Genomic DNA, 12,628 nt, shown 5'->3' with positions numbered 1-12,628 from the left:
GAGAGGGAGAGAGAGAGAGAGAGAGAGAGAGAGAGAGAGAGAGAGAGAGAGCTTCGTTCCTAAGTCAGTCACCAAAGAAGAAAGAAAGAGAAGGGTTAAGCAAAAAAGGTTGAGGTCTAATCACCCACATCAAACCATATTAAGCTAAGTCAGAAGCTAAAGGTGATTCATTTCCTTCTGTATGCAATTTTACTTTCTTCTCTTCTTCCCCAACTCTCTGCCAATCCATTTTGGGAAACATGAAAAAAGTGATCTCTGATAAACACTGCTATGAATCAAAGGCCAAAATTATTTCTTGGGGACAAAGTTATAGCTCAAGTGTTCAAATTTGGGTTTACCATTGAAAATATTTTTCTTTGTTGTTCTGATGCATTTGGTCAAGCAAAAAGGGTCTGTTCCAGAATTCCTAAATTGAGGATTAATGAAAGAAAGTGAAAAGTTAAGTTGGTAGCACACAGCTCGAGGAGTTGACTTAGAAAAAAGCAACTTAGCAACATGCAAGGAAATACAAAAGAAGATTTTTCATCCTTCTGAGATAAGGAGAGAGAACCAGGGTTTGAAGTTTTTGTTCTGAGAAGTTTTCTCTGAAGAGTTCATCAACTTGGACAGTGCTCTCTAGTTAAATAAGCATTCCGCCAGAATGAGGAACTCAAACAGAGTCAAGTAAATCCGGTTCAACATATAGCAACAGAGTCCGTTGAAGCATCAATCTCCTTCATGTTTTACATATTGTAATTTTTATTTTAATGTATATCTTTTTGTAATTTCTTGAGTGGTAAAAGGCTGAAAGAGAGAGCTTATGAAAAAGCCAAAGAGTGATAAAAGGCTGAGTGATACACTTGACTGAAAAGCATAGAGTACTTCAAATTTCTTTAGGTTGTTTCTTGTGTCTTGTATCTTGTACCAGTAAGGTATCCCTTTCTTAGTTGGGTAAGCACTAAGAGTGAAGAGTTAAATATTAGCATAGCCAAGTTAAGTTAGGTGAGAATTTGAGAGGTAAAGGATTGTGTCAATCCTGAGGAATTGGTGTATGTAATACCTTAACTATAGTGGAAATACAGTGGTGGAGACTGGATGTAGGCTGCATTGTACAAGGCAACTGAATCAAGATACATGATGGTATCAGCTTCTCTCTTTCCTTCTCTGTTCTGTTTTCTGATATTCATGAGACAAAATGAAATTGTCTCATAAATTTTTCGCTGCTAAGTTCAAACAGATTCAGATTGAAAGCTTGTAAGAAAAGGGTTATTTCATTAAAGTAAAATAAGGTCATAGATTCAACTCCCATTCTCTAAGCCTTCTACAACCTTCAACAATTAATAACAAATTTTGGTGAATAGAACATTGAGCTGCTATAAGAAACTTTCATTGTTGAATTAATATCACAAATCTGTAAAATCCCAATTGAACGAGAAGATGATTCAATTTTTTGGGTAATTAACAAATCAAGAAAATTTACAATGAAGTCAGATTACTCGATAACATACTAGTTCTACCATCCTCTAATTGACAGTTTGAACCCCCAATTTCAGATGAAAGAGTTGTGGCAAAGTATTTAGAATATACAGGGACAGCCGATAGTTCGCAACTTTATATGGAAATTGGTTCATGAAGGAATAGCAATTCTAGAGAAGGTGCATGCAAGAATCCCCAATATTAACCTTCAATTTGCTAACTTGATTCCAAGAGATGCTAACCTTCAAGCATGGTAGTAGTGGTGTCAAATGGTAGGGAAGCTCAAACACCAACCAGAATTTAAGAGAAGGAAGGGTGAGCTTGCCTACCTCCTTTGAAAAATATGGCTGTCACGAAACTCCTTTATCTTTGACTAAAATCGGAGAGAATTTGAGAAAGTTTTATCCCATGCAATGAAGATAGAAATACAGTTCCAAATCCATTGCATTCCACGACAACCACACCTTAATTTGTTTTTTTAAATTGATTTAGTTTCTATTTCATCTTCTTTGAGTATTGTCATCTCTTTTTATTTGGAAAACTCCCAATTGCTAAAGTATGTTATTTATTATATTTAACCTTCTTTATACAATAAATTACAAATTTTACCTTTGAAAAGAAAAAAAGGAGAAAAAATCTTTCCTTTTCAATTCATTTTTGTTTGTTTTTATCCATTTAAAAATAAAAAAAATATTTAAACACATTTTCAGAACATAATCTAAATATTTAATGAGACAAAACTATTTACAAAAAAAATATTTATTTATCAAAAAATATAAAATACATAAAAAAATCATGTATGTGATCCAACTAGCGAAGATTTTTGTGATATTCAATACTAATGCTCTATCAAGAACCTGTTGCATAATGTCTACATCGATAGTGATACTTCACTCGATTAGATTAGAGTACCTGATACTCCATATTTCTCTGAATTCTATAAAGGAATTGTCTATGGTGGGGAAAGTATATTGAAGAGCTTGAAAGACCAATCTAAAATATTTTATTTGTGTGGTTGTTATTCATTCCTTATCCAACTATTATAATTTGCTTTAATAATTTATGAAAATGACAAATTAAAATTATACCCCAATTTTAAATACTTCACTAGTGATCCTTTCTCATGTTCTAAACTTATTGTTTTCTTTCTCCATGGCCGTCTCTCTCATATGCTCACCAACAATGGTAGACACCAATTGTCACGACCCAAAATGAGTCATGACCGGCGCTCAGGAAAATAATCCTATAGCAAGCCTAACATAGTCAAATATAAGTTCAATGAGCAAGTACAAATATTTTACAAGTTCTAAGATAAATAATTATATATTTTTAACAAAAAAAATTAAAATAACTAAGAATGGTTGGTCCTACCTGTGACATATGGAGCATATACTTCTAGGAATTCGACAAAGAATAGGTACTCATTGCAGACCGTTACTCTTGAATAGAAAGTCTCACACAGTCAAATATTTGTTCCTGAAAAATATTTTTAGGAAAACGGGGTGAGTTTTGCAACTCAGTGACCAGACAATACATCTATAATCAACATGAGACTATACAAACATTATCATCAAAGTAATTTTAATTAGAAAGTAATAGTTAGTAATAATAAGTGAATCAATAAGGGAGTTCTCATATTGAAATCAAATCAAAAGTCCACACTTGGGCGGCTCCACCTCTATGGGTAGCCCTTTCCTCTTGTGTGTCCTAATAGAATAACAGATCTAACGTGTGGCCTACACGTTAGGCTAGCAACACCCCTGCTAGCTGGAGTCTGAGTTAGATCCATCTAAGTTAACATCATAACCGCCGTTAACTACAGTTTTCTAATACGAGCCTCCCAAACCAATTCCAAACATATAATTTCAAATACAACAAATATTTGATCTTTCAAATATATATAGGGTATCGAATCAAATCAAATCAAATCAAATCAGATAATACTCTCTCATCTGAAATCTTTTTCAATCATACTTTTTCAATCATGAGAGATTTCAAATATATTTCACAATTTTTAAAATAAGTGAGTACCAACAAATACTTCAATGCTTCAAAAATGGATATTCAAGTAAAATCAAACATTTTAGAATAATGCAAAACTTTAAAATCACAACGACTCGGACTTTAGGGAAACAACTAGCGGCAACACCGGTGGTGGTTCCGGCAACAACAGCGCCATACCCATTGACCAGAAACCCCGGCAGCGGCGGCGGCAGAAGAACGGCGACCTCAATGTGACTTCCCGGTGGCCAGAGGTGCAGTGGCGCTTCCGGCAGCGGCGAGCCACTCTAGCAACTCCTTGTGCAAGCTCTCTTCCTCCGGCAGCGACCCAGACGGCGGCGGTGAGCTCGTCGCAGCAGCTCCTCCGACAGCCAGCCCTCCAACATGACAACAACAACACAAAGGCTTCCCTCTCTCTCCTTGCGTTCGCCTCTTTCTCTCTCCTCCATCGTTGTTGATGACAGCGGCAACTGGCAGCAAGGTGTGGCGGGTTCGGCGGCTCAGTGGTGAGGGCAGTGGCAGGACACGCAGCGGCGGTCCTCTCTTCTCCCTCGCAGCACAGCTCTCCCTCCATTCTTCTCTTCTTTATTCATGTGATTTGTGTGTGTGTTGTGAGTGAAGAAGGGGGTTTGGGGAGGGTGATGGCTAGTGAAGACTGAGGGTTGAGAGAGAGTGTTTTTGTGTGATTAGGGTTAGGGAAAAAGAAAAGGAAGAGTGGCCCACAAATTTTTTTTTTGAGTTATTACATTCTTCCCTCCTTTAAAAATTTGGTCCCCGAATTTCAAACCAACTTACTATTTATATTGTCTTTTCGGCAGTACAAGTCACATCTATTTCATACAACTAGACCCTGATGCAAGAAATGATGCATTTAGGAATAAGGAAAGAAAACAACATTGAGACAACCTTATTCGAAAGAAGTATAACCACATCATGACACCATAAGTTTAATAATTTGCACAAATAGATAGCAAGAACAAGGCTAAAATCAAGCTATCTGAGCAAAGTTGCAGGAAAGAACTTAAGCACTTTAACTATACAATATTACATCCAGATACAAATTGAACCCAATGCATAAAGAAAAACATTTTGCAGATATTATGCAACGATCAAATGCTGTACATTTTCTTAATATTCACATATACAATGTAGCAAAAGGAATCGATATGAAGCACCATCAATCACAAAGAACAGATTGCATAATTAGATTGATATGAAAATTTTCACAAGCACACTATAAACTCTAATTGGAGTCCAAATAACATAGCCAAAAGTGTAAAACATATAGAGTAACACAAATTCCAACAATACACCCAAAACATAAAACAAAAATAAAAAAAAGCACAGTCATATGAGATTCCAAGAGTCCAAGTACAATTATGTGGTGGATAAGGATGAGAAAGGAGAGAGGCAAGGTGAAGAATTAAGCAGAATATACATGACCAAATTCCAGACTTAGAGACAAACATAACCAACACATCAAACCAAGCATGCAAGATATAGCCAGCAAAACATTTTCAAATCATATTATGCATATTAACCTTAAATGTCAAGTTATAAGAGATAGGAAGGTTGAACAGAAGGAAGGAATTTAATCGATCTACAAGGCTCTTTAAGGGCATTGTGAAAACAGCATATTAGTAGGAATAGTTTCGCTTACTCAAACATAGCATTGGCACTAGCCATCCTTCAGGTTAGCAATCGACAATTCCAAATAATAAACTAACAAATGTGCTACATATACACCAATTGATAAACAAACAGAATGCCATTAGTTGGGAAATAATACCACCAATCTAGCAAAGTTTTGAATTTCATTACTCAACCACCATTACAATGCAGCACACTCAAGGAGTAATAGAACCACAGATTTATGAAGCTCAAGAATATCGACCGGCGACAACATATTCCAATTAGTTGCAATCCTGAGAAACTTGAAACCAACAAAGTGATGTCTCAAAAAGGTCATACAACATAGGATCAGTTAAGCAGCATACTAATGAATCAATGTGACTGCCTCAAAAATTTGATCATGTTAAGAACTTTGCAAAGCCTATATATCTTTGGAAGAAAAATGGTTGATACAACAATTTAAAATAAATTGTACTTAGATCATGATGTGCAAATTTAAAGAATAATAGTACAACTGATATCAAACCCTTAACGTATGAAGAAATGTCAACCTAAGATGTGGGCTATGACCCAAGGCAAAGTACTAGTAGTAAAACAGTCGATTTTCAGAATTTCTAACAGACAATATTCAAAATACACTGTGATTGTTACCAAGGAAAAATTTGGCCAAAAAGGAATAACTTAACACAAAACCCTCAATGCAGAGACTCTTTAATCAATTAAAATCCTTATTGGGCAAACAAAGTAGAATCCGCGACATAGTTAGATAATCAACAAAATCAATGGGGTAATAGAAAATATTGATTCTGCAAATGAAACAAAATCAGAAAAAGAAAAATTCCCTTTATTTTTTTGAAACCATTAGTAAGAAGGAGTAACTTAATACAAAGCCAGCTACTAAATATCACCAGAATTCAAAACTACATAACAAAAACAACAATCCTATTAGCCAAGATGATCCAGCCAAAAGTACAACACTAATTTATCTCACTGCCTTTCACTATTAAAACAAATAAAAAAAAGTTCAACAGGCTGTAAAAGGACAAGCTGATAAATTTATTATACTAGAGCACATAGTCTGCAATCACACAATCACCAGAAGCATATAAAGCATCTGCACCCAATAAGCAATGATAGACCTGAATCAAACATCCATTCACAACTCAATTCGTTTCACAACCATCATTTGAGAAAATTATATAGTAACAAAAATAGTTTATTGACAAAAATATTTATGATGCTTGGCATTACTTAAAAGTTAAAAACCAAAGAAATCGTCGGTGTGTCACTACAAAGTAACACAACACAGCTTTCGAAATACGTACAAAAACATAATTGTAATTTCGTAAGGGCAAAGGCCATAGAGATAAATAAAAAGATGTACCACCACAACTAAAACCACAGGCTAGGAGCATTTTAAGGGGGAAAATGAAGAAACAAGCCAAATCCACAACAATTTGGGCAGAGCAAAATAAAAATTCATGAGTATGAATAATAGGCATAAAAAGATTTTGCATGTACAACAACAATTTAAACTAGAGAAAAGGGAAGAAAAAAAACATAATTAGACACAGCATGTGAACAGATAAGCTAAACCCACAATAAAGTAAAGCAAAATGAACATTCATCGGAAAATTAAAAAAAAAATGTGCCACTCTAAAAATAGAAACACGATAATCCTATATATAAAAGAAACAGTCACATAACACAGATTATATGATAAGCACAATACTTGATAGTTTTGACATGTTAAAAATTAATTAGGTTTAAAAAAAACAGTGTAGAAAAAGAAAAATAAACAAGGCAAGGTCATTAAACATTTTTACTGAGAATGTGAATGCAATACTAAACATTTTTTACATAAATCTTATAGTGCTGACTAGAGTAACTAACTCTTACGTAAAGCATCATATAATGGACTACCAATGAGATAATATTGAGTAAAAGTTAGAACAACATGCTGAAAGAGTTGGAATAACTTTTCTAGTCAATAAAATAATTAATTTTGAAGGAAAAAATTCAGATGCTCAAGTGTGTCACAAAAGTATTGTACATATCACAAGTTCATCATGACAAACTTTAATTTGAAATTATCAAGCCCTCATCGTATTAAAGAAATCAAAACATTTATTAATCCGCCATATATAACTACAAATCAGGCATATAATCTCCAACAACAACACAAGCAATTAAGAGTGTTTATTACCCCCGTTCAATAGAAATTTTTACAAGATAACAACCAAGATTCACCTAGTTACAGTCACATCAGTCACCAATTCAGTAACAAATAATAAGATTAACTCCTATACAGCAGCAACAACCAATAACTTTATAGATCTCTAAAAAATAATTAACCAAAATCATTTACTTGTTAATTACTGTAATAATCACTAATCAAATGACATGAATCAGCAAACAAGTATCTAATCAGTGGCTAACACTCATAGGCAAGCTACAATTTATCACATTTAAAATAATCATCAAATACTTCATAATCACCATGATCAGTCCACAAGCTCAGCAAATAAGTCTATAAAATTAGAAATCACATATAATCTAAGAGACGTATTTACTTAATAACATATAAACAACAAGATTCTACCTGAGTGAAGCTCAAATGTGTTTTTCATACGACCAGTTATACTAAGTATAGAACTTTAGCACTCAATTTGGTTAACATCCAAATGTTAATATCAACTATGGAAATTTCAATGATCTTGGACAAAGACAAAACTTTCTCAAAGAAACTCATGCTGTGGATTTAGTGTCTTTAAAATCAATTATCTATCATCCGTATTATAGTTAGCAAACTTATTTAACATTTGTTTAACTAGAAACTAAATAAACACACATTTCAAACGGATCATAGCAATTAAAGATCAAACAGAACCTAAAACAATTTAATAATTTAATGTCTTAAAGTAGATAAAAGTGGGGCTAAATATCAATTCATATTATGTACCATTACTCAAAACATTCTATTTCTATGAAAAAAATTCACAAACTTTAAATCTATTAGAGAATAAGTCGAGATTGGGTACAAAGGGAAGTAAAAGAGTCGCAAGAAGCGGCAGGAAAGGAAAAGGGTAGCAAGAAGCGGCTGGAAAGGAAAAGAGTGACAAGAAGCGGCAGAGGTCATATGATAACAACCAGATGACAACAACGACATAAAGGACAAGAATGACAATCCTATAGGCCTCTGATAGTGCCACAATTCGTACAAATAGGCGCGCTTCTATTTATAGAATTGTGATCCTACCATAGGACACTTGCTCCATATTACACAGATTAAACCTAAGCTCTGATACCACTCTGTCACGACCCAAAATGAGTCATGACCGGCGCTCAGGAAAATAATCCTATAGCAAGCCTAACATAGTCAAATATAAGTTCAATAAGCAAGTACAAATATTTTACAAGTTCTAAGATAAATAATTATATATTTTTAACAAAAAAAATTAAAATAACTAAGAATGGTTGGTCCTGTCTGTGACATATGGAGCATATACTTCTAGGAATTTGACAAAGAATAAGTACTCATTGCAGACCGTTACTCTTGAATAGAAAGTCTCACACAGTCAAATATTTGTTCCTGAAAAATATTTTTAGGAAAACAGGGTGAGTTTTGTAACTCAGTGACCAGACAATACATCTATAATCAACATGAGATTATACAAACATTATCATCAAAGTAATTTTAATTAGAAAGTAATAGTTAGTAATAATAAGTGAATCAATAAGGGAGTTCTCATACAAAAATCAAATCAAAAGTCCACACCTGGGCGGCTCCACCTCTATGGGTAGCCCTTTCCTCTTGTGTGTCCTAACAGAATAACAGATCTAACGTGTGGCCTACACGTTAGGCTAGCAACACCCCTGCTAGCTGGAGTCTGAGTTAGATCCATCTAAGTTAACATCATAACCGCCGTTAACTACAGTTTTCTAATACGAGCCTCCCAAACCAATTCCAAACATATAATTTCAAATACAACAAATATTTGATCTTTCAAATATATATAGGGTATCGAATCAAATCAAATCAAATCAAATCAGATAATACTCTCTCATCTGCCGGTGGTGGTTCCGGCAACAACAGCGCCATACCCATTGACCAGAAACCCCGGCAGCGGCGGCGGCAGAAGAACGGCGACCTCAATGTGACTTTCCGGCGGCCAGAGGTGTAGTGGCGCTTCCGGCAGCGGCGAGCCACTCTAGCAACTCCTTGTGCAAGCTCTCTTTCTCCGGCAGCGACCCAGACGGCGGCGGTGAGCTCGTCGCAGCAGCTCCTCCGACAGCCAGCCCTCCAACACGATAACAACAACACAAAGGCTTCCCTCTCTCTCCTTGCGTTCGCCTCTTTCTCTCTCCTCCATCGTTGTTGATGATGACGGCAACTGGCAGCAAGGTGTGGCGGTTCGGCGGCTCAGTGGGGAGGGCAGTGGCAGGACACGCAGCGGCGGTCCTCTCTTCTCCCTCGCAGCGCAGCTCTCCCTCCATTCTTCTCTTCTTTATTCATGTGATTTGTGTGTGTGTTGTGAGTAAGGAAGGGGGTTTGGGGAGGGTGACGGCTAGTGAAGACTGAGGGTTGAGAGAGAGTGTTTTTGTGTGATTAGGGTTAGGGAAAAAGAAAAGGAAGAGTGGCCCACAATTTTTTTTTTTTGAGTTATTACACCAATCAAACCTTATATTATGAAAAATAAATAAATTCAAATATGCAGATATGTGTATGTTGCATTATGAGTTACATGTTACAGTACATTAGTGCTCTTCCCACTCCCCCTTCTCCCTCCCCCTCTCCCTCTCCTTTCCCTTTTCTCTCCCTTTCTTTTTAATAACTTTTAAAAACTGTTTAATGAAATTGGATTATTATTATTGAAGAGTTTCAAATAAAGAATCTATGAGATCTGAGGAGAAAATTTTAAATTTTAAAGTAAAGGTTAGATATCCATTCAATTCAAAACCTTTGCATGTTGACGTTTTAATTTGTTCACTCTCCACCTAAGGTAGAAGAAGGAGAAAGAAAGGGTGGCGTTGAGGAAAGAGTAACTAAAAAAAGAAAAAAATTATTGTTAGCCGACTCAGGAAAAGGACAATTCGTCGGCGAATATGGAGTCGGGTTCACGATGGCAGTAGAAAAATTGAAGTAAAAAAAATTGAAGGTGTCGTTTTCTGGACGGTCCAATAGAGAACTTCTCAAGGTGTTGTCATTTTTCTCATTGAAATTTGGAGAAGTCAAAGAAATTGTGATGAAGAAATCTTTGTCAACAGTACTGCCGTGAACGACAGCGTCGAAGCACAGTCATGAAGTGCAATGGTGGTTGGATGGGTTCTTTTGATAAAAATTTATATTTATGAGAGAGCCCAAAAAATTTATCTATTTCATTATGTATCCTGGTCCTTTAAGGACCAAAATATTCTTTCACCATTCTAGAAAGCTCATTCTATAAATTCTTGTTATAGAATTTGTGTTCAATTTGTAGCTCCACACTGCCTTTTATATTGTAGTTGTTAGGATCTTCTGACTTAAAAGGCATCAAATCTTCTCGAATATAGTATCAGGATTCAATGTCAAATAATAGCTTAGAACTTGCAAGTAACTAAAAAAGTGGTCGTGTGGTGTCAATATATACCGTAATGAAAGAATCTACACATAGTTGCCTTTTTGGACGAACATCGTCTTTTCATTGTTGTCACTATCAGAACCAATTTGGATCCATTCATCGTCTGAGTCATAATCTTCTAAAAACCTATCACCATCGGGTTTGATCACTGGGAGTATAGAACGAAATCTTGTGACACTAGTTTCAGTTTCTTCGCCTTCAGATTTCGTCGCAGAATTTAGAGAAACTGACATCAGGATGAAGAATTATCACCGATGTTCACCAACTCAATGTAAAACTCTAATTTGTTGGGTCATAATTTTTTTTTATGACAATCAAATATAACACACTTATTCATCGTCCTTCAACTAGAACAAATTTTAAGTTCGATCAAAAAATGCAACCACTACATATGCATAATTATGGAATCAATGCAGCCAAAATATAGACCATTATCTTTACGTTTAGTGATTGTATTTGGATAAACAACAACAACAATAACTATATTCTCATTAATTATTTTTTAAACTTGTATTTGTGTTAGAAAATACTAAAATATAAAATAAATGATTAAAAAATACTAGTCATCTAATATTTATAGATAACTTGTTTTAGTTGTGTTTTTTATTTCGTAGTGAGATGGCTTTTTCTTTCTTAATTTTGCTATTAGAGTGTGCGGAATTAAAGTAGAAAAGTTTGTATTATTTATTTTGCTCTCATTGACAGTGCAATTGAGATTTAAGAATTGGTATTGCTTTTTTTGTAGCCTATAATTATAAAGTGAAAAAGTCTAGGAGCCAGCAATTTTGTTAAATTCTGGTCAGCATATAACTAGCAAAGAAAAATGAGTCATTGGATGAAAGTTCACACTAATCTCACACCATTAAAATCATCATTGATGGCTATTTAATGACTACAAATCACAAAAATTATTGGCCCTAACATTCCTCAAACTACACAAAACCTTAAGTATTTGTAAAAGCATTCCTCTAAGTAGTTTTATGAGACAATTTTGCTGTCATAACCAACGAAAATAAGACTGACCGCAAAATTGTCGTAAACTACACAAAACCTTAAGTATTTGTAATTTTGTATTTCATCTAAACTGAAAAATAAATATTTTTTATTTATTTAAAAAAACAGCCTTGCACTCCTTCTATACAATTTTACACGGGAAATTACCCATCTGAAACTTTTAATTTGATCAGTTCGTTCCCATACCTTACGTTCAGCCAATTTGGCTTGTGGGGGTGGGCCATTTTTCTGTGCGAAATAAATTAAAATATAATAAAATAAAATAAGTCTATACCTATACTACTTGTCATAAAATTAAGAAAAGAAAAAAGTGAAAGGAGGACATGTATGTTACGTTCCAGTTAACAGGTCAACCCCCTTGACGCCACAGAACATAGAGCATGAATTTAAACTTGAAAGAACCTTCTCAGAACAACACCTCAATTTGCTCTGCTCGCCATGCTTCTCTTATGCAACAATTTCATTTTATTATTTTCTTGTTAATTTCACTGTTAGCTAAACAACTCTCTCTTCTTTCTCTATATGAATATTCGAAACTCTATTTATTACAATATATATCCATCTCATCAACCTGGATCTTCAAGTTTTTCGGTGAATTACTACTACTTATCATCCCACTTATAGCGTCATTAATGTCAACCTTGAAGCTATGCACATGTTGTTATTGGTATGGTTACCTTTACAAGTTACAAACCATATGTTCAAATTTTCATTTTGACTTTTTTCTTTTATGGAACAAACTTAAGGCTTTTATAGCTTTTTTCACCTGGCTTGTTGGGCATTTATTGAGATAGATGGCTCCCCAACTGCATCAATTACAAGCCTTTAATTTCTCAATTAATCCTTCAACCTCATGCTCGGAAACATACTTATATTGTTTTCTTTCTAATTTCTTAAAAGAAGCT

The 12,628-nt window shown here is 34.7% G+C and overlaps 1 protein-coding gene across 2 annotated transcripts in view; it reads left to right on the top strand.

Moving 5' to 3' along the window:
* The window catches only part of LOC107626155 (wall-associated receptor kinase-like 14), a 6,072-nt gene continuing 5,482 nt past the window's right edge, over positions 12,039 to 12,628 (top strand). For both annotated transcript variants that reach the window (XM_016328972.2, XM_016328956.2), the window contains exon 1: positions 12,039 to 12,390. The gene's annotated coding sequence lies outside the window, so the exon portion shown is untranslated. The remainder of the gene's footprint in view (positions 12,391 to 12,628) is intronic.

Source organism: Arachis ipaensis, chromosome B01 (genome assembly GCF_000816755.2).
Source record: "Arachis ipaensis cultivar K30076 chromosome B01, Araip1.1, whole genome shotgun sequence".
Classification (NCBI taxonomy): Eukaryota; Viridiplantae; Streptophyta; class Magnoliopsida; order Fabales; family Fabaceae; genus Arachis; species Arachis ipaensis.
Note: the sequence above shows the minus strand (reverse complement) of the source record. Positions and strands in the feature narration are given on the sequence as shown.